The following is a 12735-nucleotide window of genomic DNA, read 5'->3' on the forward strand; positions in this document are numbered from 1 at the left end:
CTTGCAGGCGCTCCCGGCCCGCCACAAGGAGTTGCTCACACATGTCGCTACACCCGTAATAACATCTGCTAAATGTGTATGTGACCAATAAAATTTGATTTAAAGCGCGATGGGACAAGGAAATCCCAGCCGGACGACGCTGGACCAATTGTGCGCCGCATCATGGGTCTCCCGGTCACGGCACAGTGCCTTAGACCGCAACATTTTGATCTCTAAGCCAGCCTATGAATGACAGTTTCAATCAATTCTAAGAAGTTTGAGTACAAGTTATTTACAAAGTCTACAGTGTTGATGGAAAGAGACTGATTAATTGCATAAAACAGGTTAGTCATATTTAATATGATTTAACGTTAGGGTTACACGTAAGACAACGTGTACCACAGCAGCTTGTGATAGAAAATGTACAAAAACACTTTCATTATGTGAATGTTCCACCCACAAAATAGCAAAAGTTACCTCACCTTCCCAAGAGAAAGGAATGAATGTGTGCACACAGTTAACAGGGGTTAGGTAAAGTCTCCAGAGCTATACCATCTCTGCTTCAAATGTCATGATTCCCTTGGTTTGAAACAGTGTTGAATGATCCATGTCAGTAGTCTCTACTGTGAGTTGCGAGTCCGCAAATGATCAATCTCAGTTTCCTCAAAGCCATGGAAAGATTCCAGATCGCTGTCCTTCTCAAACACCTGTTTAAGAGCTTGAGGGTTGGGTGTCGGCGAGGGCAAGGTGTACTCGGACGTAGTGTCCGAAACCACCCCTTTGTCCTCTGGCTCCACTTTCATTAGCACTTCAGAGCTCCTCTTTGCCGACTTTGCTTGAGAAAGCCCGACTAGAGCCTCGGTCAGGCTCTGCGCCAGTTCAGCTGGACCTTCCTCTCCTTCCTCCTGTGGCGGTGTGCTGACCATCATGAAGGACTGCTGGAGGATCTTGGGTTGCGTGGCCAAGCACGAGACCACGTCACCCAGACATTCCACCAGAAGTAGAGCCAGGTCGCCCGGCCCCAGAGCCACAGCTCCTTCATTCTGGGTGTGCATCTCGCACCAGCGGGCCTGCAGGAACTCCTTCATAACAGGCACTACGCACAGCTCCAGGGGCTGCAGGCGACAGGAGCAGCCGATGGGGATCACCGCTGGCAGGGTGTTGCTGCTGTTGAGAGCGGCCAGGAAGTCATTGGCCAGGTGGCCGTGGTGGGTGTCCATGATCAACAGACCTTTTCCCCCCACCTGGGGGTTAACGTGCTTCTGCCACACCTTAGAGAGCCACAGCTGGAGCCGCTCGTTGTCCGTAAAGCCCTCTGGGCGCGCCTCCAGGAAGACAGAGTTCGGGATGGCCTTGTGGAGGTGTGGAGGGTTGCCTTTGAGGAACACCATGGTGGGCAGCATGGTGCCATCGGCCAGCCCTGCTAGGACCACCTCTATCAGGGGCTCCCCGGTGCCGATCAACTGGAACGCCTCAGGGCTCGTCTTGAGCTTATCCAGGTCCAGGAATACAGAGAGCTCGTCGACGCATCCCATGGAGGGTGGCCGGAAACCGACATCTTTGACCTGCTTGCAGACAAAGCGAGTGAAGATGCGGACGCTCTCGTAGACGTTGCGCGGCAGCGGGCGCTTGGCCGAGCAGGTGGCCTGCAGGCTGAGGTTGTGGCGGAGCATGAACTCCACAGCCCACTCGTAGAACTCACCGATCTCGTGCGACTCCTCCAAGGCCTGCGTGGCTGTCTGGAGCAGGTTTTCCTCTGTGACTGGCATCTGCTGCTCCCGCTGGCACATCACCCACTCTGCGATGCGGTCCGTGCTCCAGATCCAGTCCTTCTGGAGGCGCTGGTTCTTCAGCTGCAGCATCCAGTCCTGGATGAGCTCTGGCTGGGTGCCAAAGCGCAGGGACGCCTGGGGGAAGCCGCTGCATAGGGCATAGAGCAACACCTTCAGCTGGCGCAGCGTCAATTTGGTTGCCCCTTCTTTCCTGGATTTGCCCATTCTGGCCTCTCCTCCATGGAACAGCTCTCCGTTGGACCCATGGGACTCCACTGCCTGGGGTTCCATCACATGGCCCAATCCTCCGACCTTGGGGGTTGTCCAGACACCATTGGATGCAGCAGTGGAGGGCATGGTTTTATTAGGACCAAGGACCGTGATAGTCATGCTGGACTTGGAGGATAGGAGCGGTTTGATAGAGAGCTGGGTGGAACTATTGCCAGCTGGTAGCAGATGGATAGGCACAAAGGACCCTCCTTGACCCGGGCTGATTTCCGTAATTACAAAGCTACAGGAGGAATGAAAACATGTTCATTATTACATTTTTCAGGAAGCTCAGTCAATGACACACACATTTGATAATGTAGCAATGGAGTGTCGAAGTGCAACCAAAGTGTAAATAGACTTGAGAGACAACTCCAGGTCTGTCCAGCATTAAGTAATTTCACTCAATATGTAAGAGGATATTAAATACCTTTGAGAAGCCTCCTCGGGAACTTCTGGATGGAAAAAATAAACATGAAAAAGGTTGTCATAGAAAAGTTTGACCTTATACAAAGATACTTAAATATCAGAAGGTGGAACTCAAAACAATTTCTGGTCTTGTGTGGCTCAGTTGGTAGAGCATGGCGCTAGGTTTGTGGATTTGATTCTCTGGATAAGAGCGTCTGCTATATGACTAAAATGTAATGTAATTACCTTCTACCTCCGGCTTGCTGAAGCTTGCAGCATCATGGTCTTGGTGATCCACCAGGTGGTTGGCCATCATATCTCCAACCTTGGTCTTGTAGTTACATGACGTGCACCTCATCTCATCCAGTCTGACCAACAGAGGGTTTAGAGCAGTCAGTATTAAATAAAAACACTACATTCAGTTAAATACTGTTCAACAAATTCAGACTAAATGATTGTTACCTTGGGTATGACTCGTACATGGCCAGGTATTGGGTGGTGCTCTTACGAGTCACGTGGTTACTGCAAGTGAAAAGAGACAGAACCTGTGTCATACACCTTTTTCCAAACCCACATATTTTCAATGACCCTCTATGATGGAAGAAATCATTTGGGAAATCTTGAGTTGACAAAATCTTGAGGTGTTGAGCGACATCACTCACTTGATCATGTGGTTTGCGTAGGCGCGGGAGCAGCATGTGCAATAACGACACAAGGAGCAGTGGACGTAGGTGGGGAAGTGGTTGGCAAAGTCAGGAATCTTAAAGGCGCACTCCATGCAGTTCTGTTGGGCCAGCGATGCACTGTGGGAAAGGAGGTGAAATGAAGGCAGAGGCAGGTTACCCATAGTGCACAGCGATGGAATGTCCAAGCTTATCCATTTTACACATTCAATTTCTATCTGCAGCATCCCAGAACACTGCTCCAAATTATAAACTGTCAACAGTTTTACTATACGACAAAGCTAAACACTGTTTACAGTATTTATTTAAACACAATGGAGTCTGAATAAAGCTTGGAGTCAATTCCATTTCAAGTCAATCAAATGATGGGGGAAAAACATCAACCCTCTTCTACCTCATCTGGAACTTAGTGAGCAGCTCCATCAGGCTCTCGACAGGCTTCTTCTTGGGCTCGGGTTTTTGGGGAGCAGACGGAACGTCAATCACTTTGGAGGGCCGGAGGTCTCCTCGGCCAGAAGACTCCTGATGGAAGTACTGCTTACCCTGCAGCGCGTAGGCCCTGATGGTCACCTGGAACAGAGAAATATTCTTAGACCACTCTACTAATATACATAACTAATATTCCCATTATGCACAGGGAAAATGCATACATCACAGCAATAGACTTTCCCATCACAGAGAAAGTACAGACAAAAATGACGATTATAAACTGGTGGGTCGAGCCCTTGAATGCTGATTGGCTGACTGCCATGGTATATCTGTCAATATACCACGGGTATGACAAAACATTTTTACTGCTCTAATTACGTTGGTAACCAGTTTATAATAGCAATAAGGCACCTCTGGGATATTTGGTATATGGCCAATATACCACGACAAAGGGCTGAATCCATCCTAATAACAGCCCTTAGTCGTGGTATATTGGCCATATACCACACCCCCTCGGGCCAAATTGCTTAAATATCCCACTCTAGCAATCACTCACACGTGTGCACATACATAGACAAACACACACTCCTCACCTTGGTCCCAGGCTTCAGGCCCTCCAGCTGCCGTGGCTTGAGGTGGGTCTTGTGGTACTGCACCTTGTGCTCTGCCCGGTCCTTGGCAAAGAGGAACTGCAGCCGGCACCGGTCGCATTGAAACACGTTTTTTTTCTGCACAAAAACACAAGGAGGGTTTCAGAAAGAAAATGGAGTGAATAGACTGGCTGCCAACGGCCATAGATGTAGCATGTCACCTCATTGGGTTTACCTGGTGGCGGCTGTAGTGGTTCTGGTAGTTGCTGCTGGAGCGGAACAACTTGAGGCAGTAGGGGCACAGCAGATTGGCCGTGCCGTTGTGGACCTCACGGAAGTGGGCGAAAACGTCCACATACAGGGACGAGCGGTAGTCGCACACCTTCACATGAAACCATGAGACTATTTTAAGGGTGAATTGCATTAGGGGACACTACATGTTGATATAGTGAGCTTTCCCCCAGGACAGGACATTGCATCTAAATATTTAGACTTGGTTTGGACATTTAGGCTTAGCCCTTAAGTGTTCACTCAAGTTGTGTAATAAAACAGCCCTCTCAAGTGATTAACGGTGAGTGAAAGTAAAAGAGAAAAGAGTGCAGAGAGATTCAGTGTGTGAAAGGAGGGCGAGTGGAAGAAACGGTACAAATAATGACCAAGTGGGCAACGTTTACCTGGCAAATGTAGGGCATCTCTCCTGGTTTGTGGGTACTCTTCATGTGCTGCAGGAAGACAGGCTCGCTCTCGTATGCCCACTCACAGATCTTACACTTAGCTGTGACGAACACAGAAAAAAGGCCGGCGTGTCACATAAGCATTCAAAGTTCTCAGTCCTCTTGCTGTATGCACTTACTGAACGTCACGCTGGGTAAGAGTGACTGTTTACTAGAGTAGCAACGAAATGTCTTAAAATTCACCCAATTCCCAACAAGGTAATTCACCCAATACCAACAAAGTGATATTTCAGCACCCAGTGCTGATTCAATGTGATTTCACTGTGGGTGCGTGTGGGAGAATGTTGGTGGGATGGCAAGTGCCGATAGATTCACTTTGTTTTAGCGACTGTATGTGGTAGGACAGTGGTTGGTGGGTGAGTGGGGAGCGAGCTAGTTCTCACCGGTAGACTCCAACTGGCTGTGGACGCTTTCCACGTGGCACTGCAGGCGGAAGGGCGTGGCCAAGTTGCGGAAGCAGTGCTGGCAGGCGGTGTGCGTGTCCACCTCGCCGTTCTGCTGCGCCGTCATCTCCACGTGGTGGCGCATGTGGTTCATCAGCCTGAAAGAGAGGAGAGGTGGAAAATGGAGGACAAAGAAAGCGTACGATTTCAGTCAATTCAACAAAGCAGAATTGTTTAAGAACGTAACCTGAATTCCCGTTCCCCCACACTCCACCACTCACTTGATGTTAGTCTTCAGGGTCTTTTCGCAGTGGATGCACTTGAAGATGCCCGGCGGCTTCTCCACTGGTGCGCCACTCAGGCTGCGGCCCTTGTCCACGCCGTAGTAGAAGTCCTCCACCAGCATGATGAGCTTGCCCTGCTGGTCGGCCTCCAGGATGGGGCTGCCTTCCTCCTCCGGGTACACCGGTCGCACCGGCGTGGTGGGTGGCTCCTTGGAGGTCTTGGAGAAGGATGAAGAGGAGGTAGCTTTGGATGACTTGGACCTGGAAGATCTGGAGGGTTTGGAGGAGAGCTTGGCCGCGGCATTGATGGCATCCAGGCTCAGGGCGATCTGCTTGCTGCAGAGCTAGAAGGTAAGAGGGACCAGTGGGGTAAATATCAATATTCAGTCATCTCTATTACCATTATAAGAGTGTAATACTTCACAGGAAGGTTTTAGGCTTGATGTCATTATATCAGAGGATTTTGCCATATCAAGAGAAGCTTTTAACAACAGTCCTTCACGGTCAGGGCTAATAACATTAATACGTGACCCAAAAATCCACTAAATAAGTTCTATACGTTCCCCAAAAGGAGAGTGTAAAGTACATCTAAGGCAAACTTACACACATGAAGCCCCGGAGGGCGTTGACCAATTTGTACTCGGATCCACAGCGCTTGCACGTCTTTGGCTTGGCGGTGGCTGGTGCAATCACTGCAAAGGGAACACAACAGAACTCTGGATAAGAAGAAAAACTATTTAATGTGCCAAATCACAGAACACAACAGTGGGCTTGGTCAGTAGTAAATTACCTTTGACTTCAATAGGATGTTCTATTAGTATGGATCCTTTCTTGTTTGGAGTGGTGAAAAAAACGATCTGAAAGATGAATGCAGTACCAACCTATTTCTATTAGCTGTTACAGGAAAGCGGTGTGTTCCTGGAGACTACTAACCTCTGAGGGGTGCACGAGGAGAGGGCGCCGTGCTCGGACCACTGGTAGCAGGGGAACTGGTAGAGCTGGGGGCTGGTTGCAGGGTCGGATACCGCTGTATTTTGGGGGTGACTGTGAGGGGTGCAGTCCTCACAACATGGCTTCCTGCTGCACCTGAAGAACTGGCTGACACAATCCCTACACACACAAGAAAGCAGGATTAGTGTCCCAAGACAAAGCAATGATTCACTACAGATTACACAAATCAGAAGGTGGGTTTAAAAAAACAAAATAAAGATAGCCTTTACCCTCGGAGACTACACTTAAATTCATACTGACAATAATTAGCTGAGATGGCAATTTAATTTATAATCCCTGTGTTCACTCTGGAGAGACTGATGGCCCACAAGGACTAGAGCCTTCCTCACCTGTGACAGCCGCAGGGGAGGATGAGAGGGTGACCCCGCCGGAGGCCACAGTGCTGATGGTCTGGACTCCGTTGGTGGTGCGGATGGTGAGGGTGACAGGGATCCGCACTGTGGTGAAGCCGCTGGTGCCCGGCCTGCCCCTGGGCTGAGACAATACCTGCTGGGGCGGTAGCTGCAGCTGGGTTCCCTGAACTGGAGGAGACAGTAGTTAAGAGCCGCTCACAATAGACGGGTTTTCATTAACAGGTTTATTAGGCAACAGCAATGCCGCAAAAAAAACAACAATGCGACAGGTAATGGAAACGGCAGCTATAGGATAAATGTTCTAATGATTAACAACATTTGTATATGTTTGATGGGTGGATTTTTATTTTATTAAACTGTCTCTATTTCTACAACTCATGACGGAAACCGTTTTCCCCGAATTCATTTGTATTGCCGAATAATTTTGAGACCTACAGTTGAAGTCGGAAGTTTACATACACTTAGGTTGGAGTCATTAAAACTCGTTTTTCAACCACTCCGCAAATTTCTTGTTAACAAACTATAGTTTTGGCAAGTCGGTTAGGACATCTACTTTGTGCATGACAAGTAATTTTTCCTACAATTGTTTACAGACAGATTATTTCACTTATAACTCACTGTATCACAATTCCAGTGGGTCAGAAGTTTACATGCACTATGTTGACTGTGCCTTTAAATAGCTTGGAAAATGTCATGGCTTTAGAAGCTTCTGATAGGCTAATTGACATTATTTGAGTCAACTGGAGGTGTACCTGTGGATGTATTTCAAGGCCTACCTTCAAACGCAGTGCCTCTTTGCTTGACATCATGGGAAAATCAAAAGAAATCAGCCAAGACCTCAGAAAAAGAAATTGCAGACCTCCACAAGTCTGGTTCATCCTTGAGAGCAATTTCCAAACGCCTGAAGGTACCACGTTCATCTGTACAAACAATAGTACGCAAGTATAAACACCATGGGACCACGCAGCCATCATACCGCTCAGGAAGGAGACGCGTTCTGTCTCCTAGAGATGAACGTACTTTGGTGCGAAAAGTGCAAATCAATCCCAGAACAAGAGAAAAGGAACTTGTGAAGATGCTGGAGGAAACAGGTACAAAAGTATCTATATCCACAGTAAAACGAGTCCTATATCGACATAACATTTAAAGGCCGCTCAGCAAGGAAGAAGCCTCTGCTCCAAAACCGCCATAAAAAAGCCAGATTACGGTTTGCAACTGCACATGGGGACAAAGATCGTACTTTTTGGAGAAATGTCCTCTGGTCTGATGAAACAGAAATAGAATTGTTTGGCCATAATGACCATCGTTATGTTTGGAGGAAAAAGGGGGAGGCTTGCAAGCAGAAGAACACCATCCCAACCGTGAAGCACGGGGGTGGCAGCATCATGTTGTGGGGGTGCTTTGTTGCAGGAGGGACTGGTGCACTTCACAAAATAGATGGCATCATGAGGGAGGAAAATGATGTGGATATAATGAAGCAACGTCTCAAGACATCAGTCAGGAAGTTAAACCTTGGTCGCAAATGGGTCTTCCAAATCGAAAATGACCCCAAGCATACTTCCAAAGTTGTGGCAAAATGGCTTAAGGACAACAAAGTCAAGGTATTGGAGTGGCCATCACAAAGCCCTGACCTCAATCCCATAGAAAATGTGTGGGCAGAACTGAAAAAGCGTGTGTGAGTAAGGAGGCCTACAAACCTGACTCAGTTACACCAGCTCTGTCAGGAGGAATGGGCAAAAATTCACCCAACTTATTGTGGGAAGCTTGTGGAAGGCTACCCGAAACGTTTGACCCAAGTTAAACAATTTAAAGGCAATGCTACCAAATACTAATTGAGTGTATGTAAACTTCTGACCCACTGGGAATGTGATGAAAGAAATGAAAGCTGAAATAAATAATTCTCTCTACTATTATTCTGACATTTCACATTCTTAAAATAAAGTGGTGATCCTAACTGACCTAAGACAGGGAATTTTTACTAGGATTCAAATGTCAGGAATTGTGAAAAACTGAGTTTAAATGCATTTGGCTAAGGTGTATGTAAACTTCTGACTTCAACTGTATCTATAAAGCTCCACTACACATTTAATTCTAAATGCCAAAGCCGACTGCTTGCTAAACCTATTTTTTCTATTATAACAATTATGCTTTTCTTTGCAGGAAAAGGATTGTCCTGACTTTTAAGAATGCCTAAAATTGCTACGCCTTGCTTTTCTGGGTTGGCTGGATGCAAGTTTCACCATCCAATTATTTCAGCTTTACAGGAGCGCAAGTTCCACCATGGCACGGACCGTGGCGATATGTTGGCACATGAGAATGATTAGAATATGGCAAATATTAGTCCATTCTAGCATTCTATCAACGGTGGCTTTTCCAGGCTACTGGAGACATGAAACAGTTAAGTGGGATGGCATACAGGCTGTTTCCAATTTATTAGTGTGCAAGGAACTCCATTTTTATTCAACACTAGGTTTTTGCGAGGTCCAACTGTTTTTATTGACACAAGACAGTTCATTGGAAACACACCATAGCAGGCAAGTGTAAGCATATTTTCTATGCATAAATTCTAAATGTCAACAACAAAATTCACTGGAATAATAATGAAATCATACAGTAGCTATTGTCTATTTGCATTTTACAAAACACTACCCACGGATAAAATATACATTTCCGTTCTTTTATGACACAATAATAGAACAAACACATTTCTCTGGATCCCACTAAAGGTGGTTACTTCTAGGTTTCAGATGGGCTGTGAAATACTTAGTTAGCCATCAGGACACTGATAAGATAACAAGAATAGACATGTCTAATGCAGTGGAGGCTGCTGAGGGGAGGACGGCCATCTACAATGGCTGGAATGGCGCGAATGGACTGGCATCAAACACATGGGAAACCATGTGTTTGATCTATTTGATACCATTCCACCTATTACGAGCCAGCCATTACCACAAGCCCGTCCTCCCCAATTAAACGTGCCACCAAACTCCTGTGGTCTAATGTTAGCTACTTACCACCAGGCAGCACGGTAATGGGCTGGCCATTCAGGATATATCCTACTGGTTTGGCACTTATGGTCTGTCCCCCCCCTTGAATGTTCTGCACCACAAAAAGAGAACAATCACAGCAATGACTCGAGGCTCATTATTCCTGTAGCAAAACACAAGTCCATGAAGCGCTGCCCGGTCCACTATTGTCAACCTAAATGTTCGCTACTCAGCAGCAATCTAATGAGAACAATCAAGGCAGGGTTCAGATAGAAATATAGAATGAAGAACCAACACGTCTCTCACCTGTGTGGTGAATATGATGTTCTGCCCAGCGTTGCTGCCTGTGCTAGGCAACATAGTGGTCGGCATATGCAGCACCTGAGGCATGGAGGTCTGAAAAGGCTGCAGCACTTGAGTCATAGCCTGCGTCAAGACCATTGGTTTGGGTAGTAATGGTGCTGCAGAGATGGGCAAACGTCAATATACTCCCTATGAGGCTTACACCGATTGGTTACATGTGTCCATTGAACCGTGTTTTATTCTACTGTGACTACACGTCAGTAAGTAAAGAAATTAGTGAAATAATGGAAACATTTGAGTAAATGAGGGATACAAAGTATATTGAAAGCAGGCGCTTCCACACAGGTGTGGTTCCTGGGTTAATTAAGCAATTAACATTGCATCATGCTAACGGTCATGTATAAAAATGCTGGGAAGTCCATTATTTTGGCTACCATGGCTATGCCCCCATAGGATGAAAATGGACCCAGCCTGAAAATGGACCCATCCAGAAGGCCTGAGCATGAAAATTATGTAAACCATATGCCACGGCCGTCTCAGTCACCAGATCTAAACCTAATTTAACACTTATGGGAGATTCTGGAGCGGCGCCTGAGACATTTTATTTTGGAAGAATGGTGTCACATCCCTCCAATAGAGTTACAGAGTTACTTGTAGAATCAATGCTAAGGTGCATTGAAGCGGTTCTGGCTTGTGATGGCCCAACGCCCTATTAAGTGACTTATTTTGGCAGTTACCTCATATTCCTATATTTTTAAATACACTACATGACCAAAAGTATGTGGACACCTGCTCATTGAATATCTCATTTCAAAATGATGGGCATATATATGGAGTTGGTCCCCCCTTCGCTGCTTTAACAGCCACCACTCTCCTAGGAAGGCTTTCCACTTGATGTTGGAACATTGCTGCGGGGACTTGCTTCCATTCAAACACATGAGCATTAGTAAGGTCGGGCACTGATGTTGGGCGATTAGGCATGGCTCGCAGTCGGCATTCCAATTCATCCCAAAGGCATTTGATGGGGTTTAGGTCAGGGCTCTGTACAGGCTAGTCAAGTTCTTCCACACTGATCTCAACAAACCATTTCTGTATGGACCTCGCTTTGTGCACCGGCGATGAATTGTCCTGCTCCTGAGTGGCGCAGCGGTCTAAGACACTGCATCTCAGTGCTAGAGGCGTCACTACAGACCCTGGTTCGATTCCAGGCTGTATCACAACTGGCCGTGATTGGGAGTCCCATAGGGCGACGCACAATTGGCCCAGCATCATCCAGGTTAGGGTTTAGCCGTCATTGTAAACAATAATTTGTTATTAACTGACTTGCCTAGTTAAATAAAAAAATGCTGAAACAGGAAAAGGCCTTCCCCAAAATGTTGCCACAAAGTTGGAAGCACAGAATCGTCTAGAATGTCATTGTATGCTGTAGCTTCAAGATTTCCTTTCACTGGAACTAAGGGGCCTAGCCCGAACCATGAAAAACAGCCCCAGACCATTATTCCTCCTCAACCAAACTTTACAGTTGGCACTATGCATTGGGGCAGGTAGCGTTCTCCTGGCATCCACCAAACCCAGATTCGTCCGTCGGACTGCCAGATGGTGAAGCGTGATTCATCACTCCAGAGAACTGGTTTCGACTGCTCCAGAATTCCATTGACGGCAAGCTTTACACCACTGTAGCCGACGCTTGGCATTGTGCATGGTGATCTTAGGCTTGTGTGTGGCTGCTCGGCCATGGAAACCCATTTCATGAAGCTAGAGTTGCTTTGAGAAGCAGTTTGGAACTCAGTAGTGAATGTTGCAACCAAGGACAGACGATTGCTACGCACTTCAGCACTCGGAGGTCCCGTTCTGTGAGCTTGTGTGGCCTACCACTTCGCGGCTCAGCCGTTGTTGCTCCTAGACATTTCTTACGAGCACTTACAGTTGACCAGGGCAGCTCTAGCAGGGCATAAATTTGACAGACTGACTTGTTGGAAAGGTGGCATCCTATGACGGTGCCACGTTGAAAGTCACTAAGCTCTTTAGTAAGGCCATTCTACTGCCAATGTTTGTCTATGGAGATTCCTTGGCGGTGTGGTCGATTTTATACACCTGTCAGCAGTGGCTTTGGCTGAAATAGCCAAATCCACTAATTTGAAGGGGTGTCCACATACTTTTGTATATATAGTGTACCATTCCAGAGCACTCACCAAGGGCAGACATAGGTTTGGTTGTGATGCTACTGCCATCGCTGAGGGGTATCACTGAAGTGTCATCGGGAGGTGCTGGTACTGGAAAGGCGATTTAAACAACCATGAACTGATGATAGAATATGACAATACAGACTCACCATTTACAGTTGTCTATTGTGAAACTGTTGCATGTGAGAATTGAGTCTCAAAACATACAAAATGACATGACCCAGGGAAGCAGGTTACAATGAGTCTTCAAACCACACACCCACCTTTACCTGGGCCCTTGCTTGTTTCTTCCATTTCCTCTTCTGGTTGCTGTTGCCACGGCGCCAGATCCTCCTCCACACACTCCATGTGGAGCTCTGAGTCAGTCAC

The sequence above is a fragment of the Salvelinus alpinus genome, chromosome 26 (assembly GCF_045679555.1).
Source record: "Salvelinus alpinus chromosome 26, SLU_Salpinus.1, whole genome shotgun sequence".
Taxonomy (NCBI): Eukaryota; Metazoa; Chordata; class Actinopteri; order Salmoniformes; family Salmonidae; genus Salvelinus; species Salvelinus alpinus.